The sequence below is a fragment of the Mobula birostris genome, chromosome 15, assembly GCF_030028105.1.
Source record: "Mobula birostris isolate sMobBir1 chromosome 15, sMobBir1.hap1, whole genome shotgun sequence".
NCBI lineage: Eukaryota > Metazoa > Chordata > Chondrichthyes > Myliobatiformes > Myliobatidae > Mobula > Mobula birostris.
In genome coordinates this window covers 66,124,105-66,145,232 of record NC_092384.1, presented here as the reverse complement: position 1 = coordinate 66,145,232, position 21,128 = coordinate 66,124,105, and positions in this window count along the sequence as shown.

Sequence of the window (21,128 nt, the reverse complement as noted above, 5' to 3'; positions counted from 1 at the left end):
AAGGCTGGTAGGTTCCAGGTGAAAAACCAGTAAGGGGAAAGATAAAGGGGTGGCGGAAGGGAGGCAGGGAGGTGATAGGCAGGAAAGGTGAAGAAAGAATAGGGGAAAACACAATGGGTAGTAGAAGGAGGCGGAACCATGAGGGAGGTGGTAGGCAGCTGGGGGAGGGTGGCAGAGTGACATAGGGATAGGGGAAGGGAGGGGGAGGGAATAGCTGGGGGAGGGGGCAGAGTGGGATAGGGGAGGGGAGGGGGAGATGAAACTATGTCACTGTGATTCAAGAGCAGGGAACTGTAATATCCATAAAGCTGCCAAAAGTATCTGAAAAATGATTTAGATCAGGATAATGGTGGGGGTCCATGACATAAAAAAAACTTGGGAACCCCTGCTTTAGATGCTCGAACAGCCACGTTGTAAGACGCCTCGAAAAATGGACGTGTTGAATGCTTCCTCACATTCTGGAGCAGGAAGAATCCTTTGATGCTTTATGATTGCTGACAGGTATCTGCATTTTCACAGATTTTGAAGTATGTGTTCAACATTGATCAGACTGGGGAATCCAGAGACACGGGCTGAGAGATTGGCTGCCAGGTTAGACAGAGTGAATACTGCAAAGGTGTGTACTGATATGTACAGAGTCATAGAGTCATAGAAAAGTACAGCACAGAAACAGGCCCTTCAGCCCATCTAGTCCATGCCAAACCATTTAAACTGCCTACTCCCATCGACCTGTACTGGGACCTTCTCCCTCTATACCCCTACCATCCATGTACGTAGCCAAACTTCTCTTAAACATTGAAATTGAGCTTGCAATTGATAGCTAAAGCCATCCTGGAATTTTTGAATGGACAAAAGCAGATCAGGTTCAGATATTATGAATATTATGGACAGCAACATGAAAACCTGATGATGAATTTAGCTTTGAATGGGATGGACAGTGGACAACATGGGTTAGAAAACTAATTAAGTAAAAAGTGAAGAAAACAGCAAAAGTGCATGAAGTACACAAGATCAGATTTAGAGTATCAGGCGAACAAAATACATTGGTGCCGAAGGAAATCAACCCTGTGAAAAGAACACCCACTATGTGTATCTGTACCAAGATATTGGTATGAACGAATCAGCAATATTTTATCTTGACTTGGGAACAGCATCCAAAAGCAAACCAAGAATTTCAAGATAGAGCATTTAAAACCAAGTCATGTGCTATCAATGTACAAGATTATTCTGTGTTAGCAGGGTATTCTCCCCAAAACATAGTAACAGGGGAGCTATCAATAGATTTCATTGGAGTGGATGGGAAAGATATCACACTCAGGATTAGCAAAGATCAACAGATCACATGGGAAAAGCTGCAGATGGTGAAAATGGCTAACTGAAGATGGGCACAGAGTGTCAAACTCTACCATTACTGAGACTGGAACACAGTGAGGATGAAGCCAAACTGGACCGATGCCAAACATAGCAGAAGGCAGTGGTAACTCAATACACTCTGTAGCTTCAGATCATACAAAGGGATGAGGGAGGAGTATGTCCTGGAAGCAGATGGAGAGCTTAGTGACATAGTGTCATGACTAGACTTCAATGTCAACAATAGACATTTGTAACTGGGTGACCGTCGGATCTTATTCAGTATTGTTAAAAGTGTACTTAGGCATCCATCTGGGTAATGCTAGAATAGTTGTCTGTGCCTTTAAGGGAGATGGTGATGTCATTACGCATGCGCAGGATAGTGGGGAGACCATTTTGCTTTCTGCTGAAGATGTGGTAAGGTGTTGGAATTGGGTTCTTCCCAGAGTGTGCTGGGCATGGTGAGGAAAGATTTCCACGAGTGAAGAAATCAATGCTAGGTAGCATGGCTTATACTAAGTTCCTCAGCATCCAAGTATGATTGCCACTACCGTATTTGTAACGTATTAGTACCGTATTATTTCTGGTATTTTTATACTGCATACACAATTCTGTCCATACACAAGGGTGTGAATCAGAAGTTAAACTGACATTGTAACGGCAAGAACTGGTTGTAAATTCGTTCGTTTTGTTTCGCGACCCTCTTCTGGCACTTAAACATCGAAAACCGATAAAGGAATTAAAACCTGAAAAAGTATTTGTTGCCCTGAGTGTGTACTTTTCCCCAGTCTACACATTTATCCTAACATCTTTTCAGTAGTTCAACTGGATTGTGCTTTTATTTGTACTTTCATGTGGTGTTTTTATAGAAAACAATGATAAACCGATACACTGTATGACTAAACTGCAGTTGGCAAATATTAGTTTGATGATAATAATTTTAGCTAATACTCCCTCCTTGTAACGTTGGACACGGCCTGCTCCCAGAAGAATGACTCACTTTACTTGAGACAATTCTATCAAAGACATATATCCAATAGTATACGTACACTGAGTTAATAGATAATCTGAAACTTTTGCGAAATGCTGCGTTATTTATAGATGTATTTTAGTGCTATGGAAATAGACAACAACCTCTGTGTAAGTGCTGAGTATTTTTAAATGGTAACAGATTGGGAGCTGTTGATGTTCAAAAGGATCTTGATATCCTTGTCGGCATGTCACCAAACTTTTGACAAACTTTTTATAGACGTACGGTGGAGAGTATCTCAACTGGTTGCATTGCAGCCTAGCATGAAAATACTAATTCCCAGCTATGGAAACGTCTACAGAGAGTAGTGAATACAAGCCAATCCATTACAGACAAAGCCCTCTCCAACATCCAGCACATTTACATGAAGCACTGCCACAAGAAAGCAGCATCCATTAATAGGGATCCCCATCATCCAGGCAATGCTCTCTTCTCATTATTACCATTGTACAGGAGTCTTGGATCCCACATCATTAGTTTCAGGAACAGTTAATACCCTACAAACAACAGGCTCCTGAATCATTATAGATAACTTCACCCACCTCAGCTCTGAGATGATTCTACAACCTTCAGGCTCACTTTCAGAGACAGTTAGTAGTGTTTTTTTTATGTGCACAATTTGTCTTTTTTTTTGTACATTGTTTGTTTGTCGGTCTTTATGTATAGTTTTTCATACATTCTGTTGTAGTTTGTTTTTCCTGTAAATACCTGCAAGAAAATGAATCTTAGTGGTAACATACATGTATGTATTCTGATAATAAATTCACAAGGTACTGTGGATAGCATTGTTTAGCATGCCATCCACACAGATCATTTTGGACCAAAACGAGAAGCAATTTCTTCACTGTGAGAGTGATGAATCCTCTGTGTTCATGGGGCTGTGGAGCATCAATCACTGAGTGAATTCAAAATTGAGATTATCAGATTTTTGAAAATTAGAGAAATCAAGGGATCCGAGAAGAGGAGAGAAAATGGTATTAAACAGATTAGCTGTGATCTATGCAGAATTAGGTCACGGCTGACTTGGGTATCTTCCCTCCCAACTCCATTTTGTTGACTGGTGGAGCATGCTTGAGAGGACAAATGGCCTTTTTCTTTCTCTTTTGTCCTAATTCATACAGTGAAGATCTGAGTCAGAAGTCTGGATTGGGTTCGATGGCCACTTACCATAAAAAAAAATGTTGAGTACTCAGACAGCTTTGAGAAGACTGGTCAATTCATTTGGATGCAAGAGAAATCATTTGAAGAGTAAGCCACCACTTGAAGCAAGAAGCGGGAGCTAAGTTATGTGCAGCAAGCTGTCACAAACATCAGTGGAATGATAGTCTGTTTTAGGGATGTTGATTAAGAGGTGATGTCAGTCAGGGCACCGAGTATAGCTAAACAGTGTAACTGGGTCCTGGGTGTAACATGGACAGGCAGATGATAGGGAAAATTGCAGTCAGTGAGATGAGGCGAAGTGCAATGTGGGGGCAAAATCAAAAAGGGTGCTGAATACAGGACTGACGGTGTTGTGTTTGAATGCGCGCAGTATATGGAATAAGGTAGATGATCTTGCAGGCACTTAGAGAAAAGCAGTTATGATATTGTGGGCGTCACTGAGACATGACTGAATGAAGATTATAGTTGGGAGCTTATCGAAAGGACAGGCAGGTTTGTAGAGGGGGTGGAGTGGCTCTGTTGGTAAAAATTGAAATCAGATCCTCAGAAAGAGTGGCAAAGGATCAGGAGATGTAGAATCCTTGTGGGTAGGGTTAAGAAACTGCATTGGTAAAAAGACCCTGATGGGAGTTGCATACAGGCCTCCAAACAGTAGCCAGGATGTTGGATATAAATTTCAATGTGAAATAGAAAAGTCATGTAATAAGGGGATTACAATAATCACGGGGATTTCAAAATGCAGATAATTTAGGAAAATTAGGTTGGTGCTAGATCCCAAAGGAGTGAATTTGTAGAAGACCTACAAGATGGATTTTTAGAGCAGCTTATGGTTGAGCCTATTAGGGGAAAGACAATTCTGGTTTGGGTTTTGTGCTATGAACCATATTTGACTAGAGAGCTTAAGAACATAAGAAATAGGAGCAGGAGTAGGCCATTCAGCCCATCGAGCCTGCTCTGCCATTCAATAAGATCATGGCTGATCTGGCCATGGACTCATCTCCATCTAAATGCCTTTTTCTCCATAACCCTTAATTCCCCTACAATGCAAAAATCTATCTAACCTTGTCTTAAATTGAGGTAGCTTCCACTGCTTCACTGGGCAGAGAATTCCACAGATTCACCACTCTCTGGGAAAAGCAGTTCCTCCTCACCTCCATCCTAAAGCTACTCCCCCGGATCTTGAGGCTATGTCCCCTAGTTCTCATCTCGCCTACCAGTGGAAACAACTTTCCTGCCTCTGTCTTATCTCTACCTTTCATAATTTTGTATTTTTCTATAAGATCTCCTCTCATTCTTCTGAATTCCAGCAAGTACAGTCCCAAATGACTCCCTCTCTCCTCATAGCCTAGCCCCCTCATCTCTGAAACCAACCTGGTGAACCTCCTCTTCACCGCCTCAAGTAAGGAGACCAGAACTGCACAGAGCTCTACAAGTGCAGCCTCACCAGGACCATGTACAGTTGCAGCATAACCTCCCTGCCCTTAAATTCAATCCCTCTAGCAATGAAAGCCAACATGCCATTTGCCTTCTTGATAGCCTGCTGCACCTGCAAACCAACCTTTTGTGATTCATGCACAAGCACTCCCAAGTCCCTCTACACAGCAGCATGCTGCATTTTTAACCATTTAAATAATAATCTGATCTTTCATTTTCCCTTCCAAAGTGGCTGACCTTGCATTTACCAACATTGTATTCCATCTGCCAGACCCGTGCCCACTCATTTAACCTATCTATATCACTCTGAACATTCTCTGTAGCTTCTGCACCATTTGCTTTTCCACTCAATTTAGTATTATCAGCATACTTAGATACAATACTTGGTCCCCTCCTCCAGATCGTTACTATATATCGTGAACATTTGTGGGCCCTGCGGCTCACCTCTCAACACTGATTGCCAACCAGAGTAACATTCATGTATCCCAACTCTCTGCTTTCTTTTAGTTAACCAGCCTCTATCCATGCTTATACATTACCCCCAATGCTGCGTATCTGTATCTTATGGATAAGTCTTTTATGCAGCATCTTGTTGAAAGTCTTCTGGAAATGCAAGTAAATAATGTCTATCTGTTTCCCTGCCCCCCCCTCGCCCCCGCCCCCATCCACTGCGCTCAAGGTAAAGGTAAAGGAACCCTTGGGAGGCAGTGAACATAATATGATAGAATTCACCCTGCAGTTTGAGGAGGAGAATATAAAGTCAGATGTATCAGTAATACAGTGAAGTAAAGGACATTATAGAGGCATGAGAGGGGAGCTGGCCAAAGTTGATTGCAAAGAGACACTAGCGGGGATTATGGCAGAGCAGCAGTGACTGGAGTTTCTGGGGCAATTCAGAAGGCGCAGGATAGGTACATCCCAAAGATGAAGTATTCTAAAGGAAGGATGAGGCAACAGTGAGCGAGAAGGGAAGTCAAAGACAACATAAAAACAGGGCATGTAAGAGAGCAAAAATTAGAGGGAATCGAAAGGATTTGGAAAACTTTAAAAAGGAAAAGAAGGCAACTTAAAAAAAAAAGTAAGGAGAGAAAAGATACATATGAAGATAACCTAGCCAAAAATATCAAAGATAATACCAAAAGTTTTTCAGATGTATAAAGAGTAAAAGAGAGGCAAGAGTAGTTATTGGACTGCTGGAAAATGACAAATGAACTTAAGTATTTTGCATTAATCTTCACTATAGAAGACACTAGCAATATGCTAGGAGTTTGAGAGTGTCAGGGAGCAGAAGTAAGCGTACTAAGGAGAAGGTGCTTGGGAGGCTGAAAGGTCTGAAGGTAGGTAAGTCACCTGGACCAGATGGACTACACCCCAGGGTTTTGAAAGAGATAGATGAAGAGATTGTTGTTATGTTTTATGACTTCAAAACATTAAACTAATCCAAAGAAGACACAGGGGTCCAGGAATGCAGGTTACTTTGTGTCAAAAAGTAGTGTGATGACATATGCAATTAACATATTTTTACATATAACCCATAATTAATTATTTAAATGAACAAGAATGCTTAATATATATATATATATATATATATAATACCACTCAAATATTATTGCAATATTAAATACAAAACACACCTCCCTGTTTAGCTACAAACTCCAACTTAATAGGGAATGCATTTCCACTATATACACAGTACATTATATAATACAACCACTATATACATACATCCAGAGCATAGTAAATTTCTAAATTGTCTCATTCTGGCTTAAAGATTTAATCCCTGTGGAGGACGTCTTTCCTGACAAGGAGGACCAGTCTTCCTGACAACGTCAGGGTCTGGAGCCTCCCCACTGGTGGTGGTAGGAGTTGACTCTGAGACTGCAGGAAGTGGTCTGACAGAAGCAGCCACCCTCCTTTTCCTTTTTACTTTTTCTAGATTGTGCATCTTGATCTTGGGAAGGTGCATTTAGTTCACTAGAATATTCTCTAAATAATCCTTCTATTGCTCCCTTTATGATCTGGTCCCTCCTCATGGTTTCGGCATACACAACATCATCTGACGAATCCTCTGCTCTTTTTGTATCTCCATTGACTCCTCGCATTCCATCTATCCAGCTGGGCTTTGGTCTTTGCATCTACTTTTACAAGCAGCTTTTTGTCTCCCACCTGAAGCTCATGCAATAACATTAATGCCTGTAGAGTAGATTCTGGTTCTTCATATCTCAAAAGCTGAATGCTTGCAACTTTCCTGAAGCTTGCTGAACTCTCTTCCAGCTTAAAACCAAGCCATTTGTTGTAAGTAACTACCTGATTTAGATACCAGAAGCCTTTTCGGTTGCAGACCACTGCTCTCATCATTTTCAGACCTCTGAGCAGCATGGTCCTTCCTTGCCATCATTGGCACAGAGTTTGGCACCAATGCCCATTTGTCCTCTGTTGGGCAATGGCTCATGGCATTCAGCCTGGAGGAAGTTGTGCGTCATCCAGTACCCCTCCTAATATAGTTTCAGTTGACTTTCTTGCAGGGGACGTAGCATGCAGCTGGTGGATGTCTCCAATCAAGTTGTAGTTGTCTCAGCCAATCATGTCCCAAGAATGCTGGTCCTTCTGTTCTTACCACATACGTTCAATGTGGCTTGTTTGTTGTTGTATTTCACAGTCACGAACGTCATTTCCACAGAAGTTATCTTTTCTCCAGTATAGGCTCTTAGTTGGATATCGGCACGTTTTAGTTTAGTTTCTTTAAAATGATGTTCAAACCTATTTTGTGGAATGACTGAAACAGCTGGAGTCTAACTACATTTTAATTCATTTCCAGTTTGCTTCAGACATAAGCCATATTGCTTGTCCATTTAAAAGCGCAAACACGAGGAAATCTGCAGATGCTGGAAATTCAAGCAACACAAAAAATGCTGGTGAATGCAGCAGGCCAGGCAGCATCAATAGGAAGAGGTACAGTCGATGTTTCGGGCTGAGACCCTTCATCAGGACTAACTGAAAGAAGAGATAGTAAGAGATTTGAGAGGGGGCGGGGGAGATTCCGACACCTCCCTCCCCTTTCTTGATCTTTCTGTCTCTATCTCTGGAGACAGCTTATCTACTGATGTCTACTATAAGCCTACAGACTCTCACAGCTACCTGGACTATTCCTCTTCTCACCCTGTCTCTTGCAAAAATGCCATCCCCTTCTCGCAATTCCTCCGTCTCCGCCACATCTGTTCTCAGGATGAGGCTTTTCATTCCAGGATGAAGGAGGTGTCCTTTTTTTTTTTGAAGAAAGGGGCTTCCCTTCCTCCACTATCAACTCTGCTCTCAAACGCATCTCCCCCATTTCACGCACATCTGCTCTCACCTCCATCCTCCCGCCACCCCACTCAGAATAGGGTTCTCCTGGTCCTCACCTCACCAGCCTCCAGGTCCAACATATAATTCTCTGTAACTTCCACCACCTCCAATGGGATCTCACCACTAAGCACGTTCTCCCCCCGCCCCCCTTTCTGCTTTCCACAGGGATTGCTCCCTACAGGACTCCCTTATCCATTCGTCCCTCCCCCCCCTCCCATCCCTTCCCACTGATCTCCCTCCTGGCATTTATCCTTGTAAGCGGAACAAGTGCTACACATGCCCTTACACTTCCTCCCTTACCACCATTCAGGGCCCCAAACAGTCCTTCCAGGTGAGGCGACACTTCACCTGTGAGTCAGCTGGGGTGATATACTGCGTCCGGTGCTCCCGATGTGACCTTCTATATATTGGTGAGACCCGATGCAGACTGGGAGACCGTTGCACTGAACACCTATGCTCTGTCTGCCAGAGAAAGCAGGATCTCCCAGTGGCCATACATTTTAATTCCACATCCCATTCCCATTCTGATATGTCTGTCCACGGCCTCCTCTATTGTCAGGATGAAGCCACACTCAGGTTGGAGGAACAATACCTTATATTCCGTCTGGGTAGCCTCCAACCTGATGGCATGAACATTGACTTCTCTAACTTCCGTTAATGCCCCACCTCCCCTTTGTACCCCATCCCTTTTATTTATTTATTTATTTTCTCCCTCTCTCTTCTTCCCCCCCCCCAACTAACTCCTTGCCCATCCTCTGGGCTCCCCTCCCCCTTTCTTTCTACCTAGGCCTCCCATCCCATGATCCTCTCCCTTCTCCAGCCTGGTATCCCTTTTGCCAATCACCTGTCCAGCTCTTGGCTCCATCCCTCCCCCTCCTGTCTTCTCCTATCATTTCGGATCTCCCCCTCCCCCTCCCACTTTCAAAACCCTTACTCACTCTTCCTTCAGTTAGTCCTGACAAAGGGTCTCACCCCGAAACATTGACTGTACCTCTTCCTAGAGATGCTGCCTGGCCTGCTGCCTTCACCAGCATTTTTTGTGTGTTGCTTGTCCATTGCTAATTTTCATATTGTAATTCTCAATCCTGTGTCACTCTCATCAATATCAGATTTTGCATTAATAGCTTGCAGATGTTATGAACCAGCAGCAACAGATATGAAACTGAGACAGAGTTTATAAACAAACCACAAGATTTATTAACCTCTGCTCAAAACATCGAAAAGTAAACGAACGACTAACTTAACCAGAAGTTAACAGTTAAGCGACTATATTGAACAAACAGTCAAACCTATAAACTGTTCTTAATGGGTTTTCATCCAAGCACAGACTTTGTGGTGAATTCAAAAGTCCATGTGATTTATACAGTCATTAAGGAGACTTCCCTGAAACAACGATTCCTTAAAAGTAATGACGAATCTGCCAATCACAGCCAAGAGATGCCTTGTCCGAAGGAATCACAAAGAAATAAAGGAACTGACCTTTTGACTGGAGGGTGGTCACTGCACAAACCTTCCCGACCTTGCAGGGGTTTAACTCAAATGTGCATGCCACAATTCCTGAACAAAGATTTTAAAAAGTTTGATCATTCCCAAGACGCTGAACGACATTAACTTTACCCAATCCTTTGAACTCGGATAACTCTGGTAATGCCTTCACTCTCCGATACTGGACTGTACGGGAAAAATAAACGCGAACAAACAAAACTGGTGGGGTCTGCAAACATCTGACCGGCAGCAACAACGTTGCATAGAAATGAGAACTAGTGGCGGGCTTTGTTTAAGTACCGTTTGGAATATGCCATCACATGACATAACACCACCTCACGGTCACAAGACAATTACATCACGCCCATCACGAGATGTGTAACACAGGTTACTGCTTTTTTTGAAACTGCAACTTGACTTTTCCCTTTTCCATGTTACTCCTCCCGGCACCTTGTGGCGCACCATGCAACAACCTTGCCGTTTCTTCAGCATTTTGCCTAGTTTATCATGAGGCCGATTTGCTAGCTTGGCACTTAACCCAGCATGGATGGAAAGCATGCAAGGAGCCAGCCAGATTTGAACCCAAGACCGTGCACCTTGAGGTCTGGAGCTATTGCCACTACATTACCGGCCACCTATACTCTTCCCTGTGCAGTCCAGTTATTTATGTCCTTCCAACATGCTCTCTTGTATGTGTCCTGCTTCATTGCATTTTCTGTAAGGTTTGCCTTTAAATCGGCATTCATTTAGTGCACGTGAGCCCCTGCCACAATGGGAACACAATTTGTTTGGCCAGGCCAGTTTCTGATTAGACATTGCAATTTTGTTCACACTCACTCTCTTTCCTGAATTCAACTCAATTGCATCTGTTTGTGGTTTCCATTGAAACAGAAATTTCAATTGCTCTTTTGAATGTAGGTTGTCCTTCAGTTAGGAACCATTTTTTGAATGTTTTCTTTAAAGATTCCTCAAACTCAACCATCTCTTAGTGCATGATTAAACTCATCACCAGACTGACAATGCTTAGACAATCTTTTCAATTCAGCCACATATGCTGAAATGACTTCCCCTTCTTTCTTTTCATTGAGGAGGATCTCATTGAAATTTAACAAATATTAAAAGACCTAGAAAGAGTGGTTCTGGAGATGATGTTTTCTATAGTAGGAGAATCTAGGACCTGAAAGCATAGCCTCATGGTAGAGGGATGTTCCCAAGAAGGAATTTATTTAGCTAGATGGTGGTGTAACTGTGTTATTCATTCCTATGGACACCAATGGAGGCCAAGTCATTGGGTATATTTAACACAGAGGTTGATAGGTTGTTGGTTAGCCATGGTGTCAAAGGTTACAGTGAGAAGGCAGGAGAATAGGGTTTAGAGGAATACTAAATCAGCCGTGATGGAATGGAGGAATAGACTTGATGGGCCTAGTGGCCTAATACTGCTCCTATATTTTATGGTCTTATGCGTTTTCATACATCTCATGCTAAAGCAGGCACCTCCAAAAGTGCAATGTCCTCCAAGTTATTTGGAGAATCAGGAACTCATTGATAACATCATTGTACTTTGAGACAACAAGCTTTCCAAGATATTGAGTGTGGTGAGTAGCCAGCAAGGATAGACTGCATGGTGTAATCGAGGAATAGGGTAAAGAAGAAGTATCATGCCATTGGCTATGAGAGAATGTGGTGCAACTTGGCTGCAGAGGGTAACAATTATGCAGATTAGATACAGTACCAAAAAGGTTAACTAAACTCATTTTCAAAGGATTTAAGAATTTTTCAAAGAAGAAACTCCAGAACAAAAACGATTAAAAACAAGATTAACTTAATTTGTCATATGCACATGGCAACATCAAAACATACAATGACATGCATTACTTGCATCGAATCAAATCAGTGAGCATTGGCTGAGCGTCCCACAAGTGCCACACACTTCTGGCGCCATCATAAGATGCTTAACTGACTAACACTGATCTTTATGTCTTTGGAATGTGGGAAGACACTGGAGGAAACTGGAGCACCTGGAGGAAACCCATGCGGTCACAGGGAGAATGAAAAAACTCCTTACCAGTGGCGGGAGTTGAACCCCAGTCAGTGATTGCTGACATGGTAAGATGTTGCACTACCCACGACACTACTGTGATTCCTCTGTTTACTATTTAAATCACAACTGCTTATACAAATTAGTGTCATGGTGTAGACACAGATGCATTCAGCAGCTTCTGGCAACATGAGAGAGATTCAGGCCTGTGATCATCCATGAAAACTGGACGAGATAAATCAAGGGCAACCACATAAAATGCTGGAGGGACTCAGCAAGTCAGACAATATCTGCAGTTGGGAGTAAATTGATGCTACTGGCCAAGAGATAAACCAAGATTTAAAATTAAGTTGGGGTCAGAACCGGAGGAAAGAGTGAAATGAAAGGACTGTGATGGTGGGGGAAATATATTAGATGATGGTGCAAGGCAAAGAGGGATGATAATGGAACAAGGTGGAAGCAAAAGGCAAGGTCTTTTTCCCCCTCCCCCTCCATCTCATCGCTCCCCCCCCCACCAAACAAATACACCCTGCCCCATTAACTCCACTATCTAGGGCAGGTGCGCCCAACCTGGGGTCCACAGACACCTTGCTTAATGGTATTGGTCCATGACATTAGAAAGGTTGGGAACCCCTGGTAGGGTGATATGTGCCAAGTGCCCCATCTGGCATGGAGGTACCACCGCGCAGGGTTGGAAACAGTTGCAGAAAGTTGTGAACTCTGCCAGCTCCATCATGGGCACTAGCCTCCCCAGCAACCAGGACACTTTCAGAAAGCAATGCCTCAAAAAGGTGGTGTCCATCACTAAGGACCCCCTCGCCCAGGACCTGCCCTCTTCTCATTACCACCATCAGGACTGGTCTAACAACACTGAGGCTGTCTGCAAGAAGGGTCAGAGCCGTCTCTATTTCCTGAGGAGACTGAGGTCCTTTAACATCTGCCGGACGATGCTGAGGATGTTCTACGAGTCTGTGGTGGCCAGTGCGATCATGTTTGCTGTTGTGTGCTGGGGCAGCAGGCTGAGGGTAGCAGACACCAACAGAATCAACAAACTCATTCGTAAGGCCAGTGATGTTGTGGGGATGGAACTGGACTCTCTCACGGTGGTGTCTGAAAAGAGGATGCTGTCCAAGTTTCATGCCATCTTGGTCAATGTCTCCCATCCACTACATAATGTACTGGGTGGGCACAGGAGTACATTCAGCCAGAGACTCATTCCACCGAGATGCAGCACAGAGCGTCATAGGAAGTCATTCCTGCCTGTGGCCATCAAACTTTACAACTCCTCCCTTGGAGGGTCAGACACCCTGAGCCAATAGGCTGGTCCTGGACTTATTTCATAATTTACTGGCATAATTTACATATTACTATTTATTATTTATGGTGCAACTGTAACGAAAACCAATTTCCCCTGGGATCAAGAAAGTATGACTATGACTATAGGAAGGAGGTACAAAAGCCTGAAGACACACACTCAGTGCTTTAGGAACAGCTCTTTCCCCTTTGCCATCAGATTCCTGAATGGACAATGAACCCACGAATACCTCAGTGTTTTTTCTCTCTTTTTGCACTACTTATTTTTTATATTTATAAAAATAAATAAAGGCATCCGTTAGTCTTGTGAGTCCATGGATCTGCGCCTGGAAAGTCTTCATTCTCCAGAGCGCAGGCCTGGGCAAGGTTGTGTGTGTGTGTGTGTGTGTGTGTGTGTGTGTGTGTGTGTGTGTGTGTGTGTGTGTGTGTGTGTGTGTGTGTGTGTGTGTGTACATATATATTTCCTATTGTTTTATTATTATGTATTGCAATATACTGCTGCCCCAAAAGAACAAATTTCATGACATATGTCAGTGATATGAAACCTGATTCTCAGTCTATGTCATTGTAATCCACAGAAGGAAGGACAAATAGAGTTATAGAGAGCCATAGGGAGATAAAGCACAAAGACTGACCCTTCAGCCCACCAAATCTGTGCTATCAAACACACAATTAACCAATCCTATACTAATCCCATATTCTCATTAACTTTCTCCAGTTTCTACCACTCAGCTGTGACTGGACAATTATTACGTAGAAGGGTCAGCCTCCAACATGGGCTCAAGGATTGGGGATGTGAACTGAGATCAAATGTGTCTGATGAGATCAGTAACAATGTGCCTTATAGCCTCCATCCATGAAGTAAGCCTCCAAACATTTGAAAGAATCTCCTCTATTGGTGGTAGTGTGATCACTTGAGTTGAGTACAATGTCCTCTTAAGGGATTGTCCATTGGTGGGTCCTCAGGCACCTGTAGAGGCTGACCCGGGATCCACATACTCTGGTACAGTGTAGGCAAGAGTAAGTCCAGGCTGTGGTTAGTGCCTGGGTCTTTTGGATTTCCAGTCTTTGCTTTCATAGCTGCCACTTGTTCTCTGTGGCACAGGAGAGGCTAATCTCATGTAGCACAAGTCCTTGTTGAACAGATTTCTTCCAGGTGTATCTGAGTGCAATGTCTTCCCAGTTTTAGAAGTACGAATACCCCCTACACTTTGTTTCACTATGATCATGTTCTTAATTCAGAGTCGTAGAGCTGTTTGCTCTTTTGCCGATTTACGTTAATTCTCTTAGACTGTATTATCTTTCCAAATCTTGCCTGTAAACTGGCTGTTAAAATGTCTTTAATGACATCTGATTCCACCACCACCTCATGAGCAATTCCAGATATCAGTCTCCTTCTGTGTAAAAGACTTATTCATCAAGTTGCAGTTAGCATAACACTTTAAACTGTCAATGATACAGGTTCAATTCTACCAATTTTATTTCCACTTTGGCCTCTTACCTCTTGTCTCCTGCCTATCACTTTCCCCTGGGTCCCCTCCTCTTTCCCCTTCTCCTATGGTCCACTCTCCTCTCCTATCAGATTCATTCCTCTCCAGCCCTTCACCTTTCCCACCCACCTGGCTTCACCTATCACCTTCCAGTTATCCTCCTTCCCCTCCACCACCCCCCCCCCCACCCCACCTGTTTATTCTGGTGTCTTCCCCCTTAAACTGGCTGAGGAACTAACCTTCCCCCAAAAAAAAACCCAGCTCTGAAACATTTCACAACAAAGCAGAAGAAGTTAGATTTCCCTTAAAACGTCCCCAGTAGAAAATCTGTCACCACCTCCAACCTGTTCACAAAGGGTTAAAGGCAGACAGAGAGAAGCCAGGTCCAAATTCATGACTGCAGTCAAAATAAAATGTTCTGAAATGAGAAAGGAATCTCAAGATCATGGCAATACATTTTTGTGTCTTTGTTTGCACAGCAGAAAAACAGGTTTAGTGAACATACTGCTGAGTTTACTTGTGGACATCTGGAGTGTACAGCAATGGGGATATTGTTCTGAATCACTTTATATGCAGAAGCATGGCCAAATATTGGGAAAAATGGGTGTAATTCAGAAAGTGACAATTAAAAATGGATTAGAACATGGCCCCATCTTTAATAGTAATGCATTTGAATCCCAAACCATTTTTGTGATATTATCACATTGGTCAAATCTGATTGATTTCACTCTGTCGGATTTCCATGGACATTGCTTGTAACTAAACCGCGCTTTTCCCCCAGGTGGTGAAGTTTGTTCAAACTGTGTTTAAACTGTAGGAAAGAAAATGCGGAAGTTTACAAAGTTGGGTTTCTAAAAGCTGTGGCTAACTTTGTGTTGCCAGCTGTGGTCCAATGCACTAAATTCTTGTTTCTGTGTCAGATGGTGTGACTGAGTCTGGACCCAGAGACTGAGGTCTGGCACACTGATGGAGCTCTCCTGTCCAGTTGGTGTATTAAATTGAGATCATACCTGTTCTCTTTGGCCCCGCACATTTGGTGGATAACACTCGGGTGCCTGGGCCTTGTTATCCCCTGTATCTGTACAAAATAGTGTGCATCTGCAGAAGGAACTGCAACTCAGTTCAGGGGCATTTCCCAACTATCTGAACTGAGGAGTTGAATACACTGCATACCTACCTGCTAACGTCTACCCCGGACATCTACTCCATTGTGCCTCATTTCGTTCCAACGGGACACCAGAAAAGGAAGCTCAGTGTATGTTTTGCACCTTGGCCCCAGAGGTACACTGTTTTGTTCGGCTGTATTCATGTATGGTTGAAAAAAAGAACTGAGATGTCCAGAAGTCAAAGCCTAATGGTGGGAGCCATGTGTCTACAAATGTCTGTGAATCAGTTGTGGAAGTCACGGACCCAAAGAGTGCGATTCCATCAGTGTGCAGACCGAGAAAGATGGGGTTAGAGGACTAGGTGGGTGGGAGGAATGGGCTTGTTTTCCTGTTGTTGCTTTGTCACTTGGTATGTTCTGTTGTGTTCTGCGTCGCTCTGTTGAGCACAGTGGACATGCTATGTTGGTGCTGGCATGCTGGTACACTTGCAGGTTGCCCTCAGTGCACCCTTAGCCATTGACACAAACGATGCATTTCACTGTATATTTCCATGTAAGTGTGACAAACAAATCTCAAACTTGGCCAAAGTGGTAAGTGTATCTCTGGGTCAACGTTCATAAGTCAAATGCATGGTAAAATAAACCTACTATTAAATTTTACCTCTTCAGAGAAGAACTGAACACCCGTCATGTTTCATTAATCATTTTGAAAGTTGCCAGTGAAACAGTTTTCACCATTCGTTCATTCTGTGAATTCCAGATCATGGCCGACCACTGCCTGAAACAATTTACCCTTACTTGTTGATTTATTTATTTAGACCAGTGGTCCCAAGGTTTTTATGCCATGGATCCCTACCATTAACCAAGGGGTGCATGGACTCAAGGTTGGGAACCCCTGATTTAAATTTATAGTTCTGGCCCTTCGAGTCATGGCTCCCCAACAACCCCGATTTAATCCTAACCTAATCATGGGACAATTTACAATCACCAACTAACCTACCTGGTCCATCTTGGGACTGTGGAAAGAAACTGGAGCACCCAGAAAAAACCCATGCATTCCTCGGGGAGGACGCACAGAAACTCCTTACAGAGGACGCTGGAACTGAACGCCAAACTCTGATGCCCTGAGTTGTAATAGCGTTGTGGTGCCCATGTACCCCCTCATGTCATCTCTGTACCTCTTTGACAATACCTGCTGTTATTAGAGCACTTCCTACAACTCGTGTTCTCAGTAATATCCATATTTATTTATTATATTTCCACAGTTTGCCCTCTTTTGCCCATTGATTGTTTGCCAGATTGTGTGTAGTTTTTCATTGATCATATTGTATTTCTTTGTTCTACTGTGAACAATCTACAGGTACATTGGCCTTTATTAATCAAAGTGTTGAGTATAAGAGCTGGAATGTTATGATGAGGTTGTATAAGGCATTGATGAGGCCGAATCTGGAGTATTGTGTGCAGTTTTGGTCACCAAATTACAGGAAGGATATAAATAAGGTTGAAAGAGTGCAGAGAAGGTTTACAAGGTTGTTGCCGGGACTTGAGAAACTCGGTTACAGAGAAAGTTTGAATAAGTTAGGCCTTTATTCCCTGGAGGGTAGAAGAATGAGGGGAGATTTGATAGAGGTATATAAAATTATGATGGGTATAGATAGAGTGAATGCAAGCAGGCTTTTTCCACTGAGGCAAGGGGAGAAAAAAAACCAGAGGACATGGGTTAAGGGTGAGGGGGGAAAAGTTTAAAAGGAACATTAGTGGGGGCTTCTTCACACAGAGAGTGGTGGGAGTATGGAATGAGCTGCCAGACGAGGTGGTAAGTGTGGGTTCTTTTTTAACATTTAAGAATAAATTGGACAGATACATGGATGGGAGGTGTATGGAGGGATATGGTCCGTGTGCAGGTCAGTGGAACTAGGCAGAAAATGGTTCAGCACAGCCAAGAAGGGCCAAAAGGCCTGTTTCTGTGCTGTAGTTTTTCTATGGTTAATGACCGCAGTGTAGTATATTGTGACATATATGTACTTAGATAATAAATTTACTTTGAACTGTGAACTTCGGGTGCAGAGCATTGTCTAAAAGCAGAGTTGCAGCTGTAATGTTAAGTGACTTAACTTTTGTAGCTTCCAACAACTGGATAAAACAGGCTAATAGGGACAGTGGATGCCAGTACGTTAACTGCTAAAGAATAGTTTTGTTTGTCACATGTACAAGAGGACAGGGAGGGAGGCAAAAGATGTGGGGGTGTGGCATTGCTAGGTGATAGTGTCACGACTGCAGAAAAGGAGGAAGTCATGGAGGGATTATCTACTGAGTCAGTGTGGGTGGAAGTCAGAAACAGGAAGGAGGCAATAACTCTACTGGGTGTTTTTTATAGACCCCCCCCCAATAGTAACTGGGTCATCGAGGAGCAGACAGGGAGGCAGATTCTGGAATGGTGCAAAAATAATACGGTTGTTGTGATGGGAGATTTTAACTTTTCTAATATTGACCGGCATTTCCTTAGAGCAAGGGGTTTAGATGGGGTGGAATTTGTTAGGCACGTTCAGGAAGGTTTCTTGCCACAATATGTAGATAAGCCAACAAGAGGAGAGGCTGTACTTGATCTGGTATTGGGAAATGAACCGGGTCAGGTGTCAGATCTCTCAAAGGAAGTGTATTTTGGAGATAGAATTGTGATCACTATCTCCTTTACCGTTGCGCTGGAGAGGGATAGGAGCGGACAATTTGGGAAGACATTTAATTGGGGTAGGGGGAAATATAATACTATTAGGCAGGAACTTGGGAACATAAATTGGGAGCAGATGTTCTCAGGGAAATGGACAACTGAAATGTGGTAAATGTTCAGGGAACATTTGCATGGCGCTCCGCATAAGTATGCTCTATTCAGGCGGGGAAAGGATGGTAGGGTAAAAGTACCATGACGTACAAATGATGTGGAAAATCTAGTTAGGAAGAAGAGAAAAGCTTATGAAAGGTTCAAGAAATTAGGTACTGATAGAGTTCTAGAAAATTACATGGTTGTCAGGAAGAAGTTTAAGAATGAAATTAGGAAAGCCAGGAGGGTGCATGAGAAGGCGATGAGCAAGATTAAGGAAACCCCCCCCCCCCCAGGCATTCTACAGGTATGTGAAGAGCAAGAAGATGAGCTGTGTGAGAATAGGACCAATCAGGAGTGACAGTGGAAACATGTGCATGGAATCGGAAGAGGGAGCGGAGGTATTTAATGAATACAAACAACAGGAATTCTGCAGGTGCTGGAAATTCAAGCAACACACATCAAAGTTGCTGGTGAAGGCAGCAGGCCAGGCAGCATCTCTAGGAAGAGGTGCAGTCGACATTTCAGGCTGAGACCCTTCGTCAGGACTAACTGAAGGAAGAGTGAGTAAGGGATTTGAAAGTTGGAGGGGGAGGGGGAGATCCAAAATGATAGGAGAAGACAGGAGGGGGAGAGATGGAGCCAACAGCTGGACAGTTGATAGGCAAAAGGTATAAGAGAGGATCATGGGACAGGAGGTATTGAATGAATACTTTGCTTCAGTATTCAACAGGGTAAAAGACCTTGGCAACTGGGATGACATAACAGACTGAAATGCTTGCGCATATAGACATTAAGAAAGAGGATGTGCTGGAGCTTTTGAAAAGCTTTAGATAAGTCACTGGGACCAGACGAGATATACCCCAGGCTACTGTGGGAGGTGAGGGAGGAGATTGCTGAGCCTCTGACGATGATCTCTGCATCATCAATAGGGATGGGAGAAGTACCTGAGGACTGAAGGTTTGCAAATGTTGTTCCTATCAAGACACTGAAGCAGGGATCCAATTGCAGACCGAGTACTGTGCACACTGTGATATTTCAGAGAGGCAACAAAGTCGGCATCAAAGTTCAGGCGGAGATCAAAAGTTCCAGAGGAATCCAAAAGCCAGAATCAGGAAACGGGCAGAGTCAATAGTCAGATGGACAGAGTTCAGATACAAATGCTGGAAAGGCTCAGGAAAACTCATTGGCACAATCTGGCGACAAACAGGTGAAAACACAGGACTGAAATACACTGAGCAATAAACAGAGAGGCAGATGATAGGTGGAGCACAATGAGACAGAAGTGGCAGCAAAACAGGTAATAATGAGAAACGGGTGAGAGACAGAGTACTCAGTAATACAGGGACCGGAGTAGAGCAGAAGCGGGGACAGGAGAACATGGGGCATGAAAACAAACAAGAGTACATGGCAATACAAAACCACAGATTGACGGTTAGGAGGAAACACACAAAAAGACAGAGTTCTACTGGAGGTACTGACAGTTCCCTATTTCAAGAAATGAAGTAGAGATAACCCAGGAAATTATAGACCCGTGAGCCTTACTTCAGTGGTGAGCAGGTTGTTGGAGAAGATCCTGAGGGGTAGGATTTATGAGCATTTGGAGAGACATAATCTGATTAGGGATAGTCAGCGTTGCTTTGTCAAAGGCAGGTTGTGCCTTACGAACATGATTGAATTCTTTGAGAATGTAACAAAACACATTGAAGGTAGAGAAGTGGATTTAGTGTATATAGATTTCAGTAAGGCATTTGATAAGGTTCCCCATGCAAGTCTAATTCAGAAAGTAAGGAGACCTTGCTTTGTGGATCCAGAATTGACTTGCCCACAGAAAGCAAAGGGCAGTTGTAGATGGTTCGTATTCTGCATGGAGGACGGTGACCATTGGTGTTCCATGGGTTTCTGTTCTGGGACCCCTCCTCTTTGTGATCTTTATAAATGACCTGGATGAAGAAGTAGAAGGATAGGTTAGTAAATTTGCTGGTGATACAAAGGTTGGGGGTGTTGTGGATAGTCTGGAGGGTTGTCAGAGGTTACAGTAGGACATCAATAGGATGCAGAACTGGACTGAGAAGTGGCAGATGGAGAGAAACCCAGATAAGTGTGAAGTGGTTCATTTTGGTAGGCAAAATTTGAAGACCGAATACAATGTTAATGGTAAGACTCTTGGCAGTGTGGAGGATCAGAGAGATCTTGGGATTCGTGTCCATAGGGCACTCAAAGCTGTTGCTCAGGTGTTGTTAAGAAGGCGTATGTTGTGTTGGCATTCATCAACCATGGGATTGAGTTCAAGAGCTGTGAGGTAATGTTACAGCTGTATAAGACCTTGGTCAGACCCCACTTGGAGTACTGTGTTCAGTTCTGGTCACCTCACTACAGGAAGGATGTGGATACTATAGAGAGAATGCAGAGAAGATTTACAAGGATGTTGCCTGATTGGGGAGCATGCCTTATGAGAATACGTTGAGTGAACTTGGCCTTTTCTCCTTGGAGTGATGGAGGATGAGAGGTGACCCGATAGAGGTCTATAAAATGACGTGAGGTGTTGATCATGT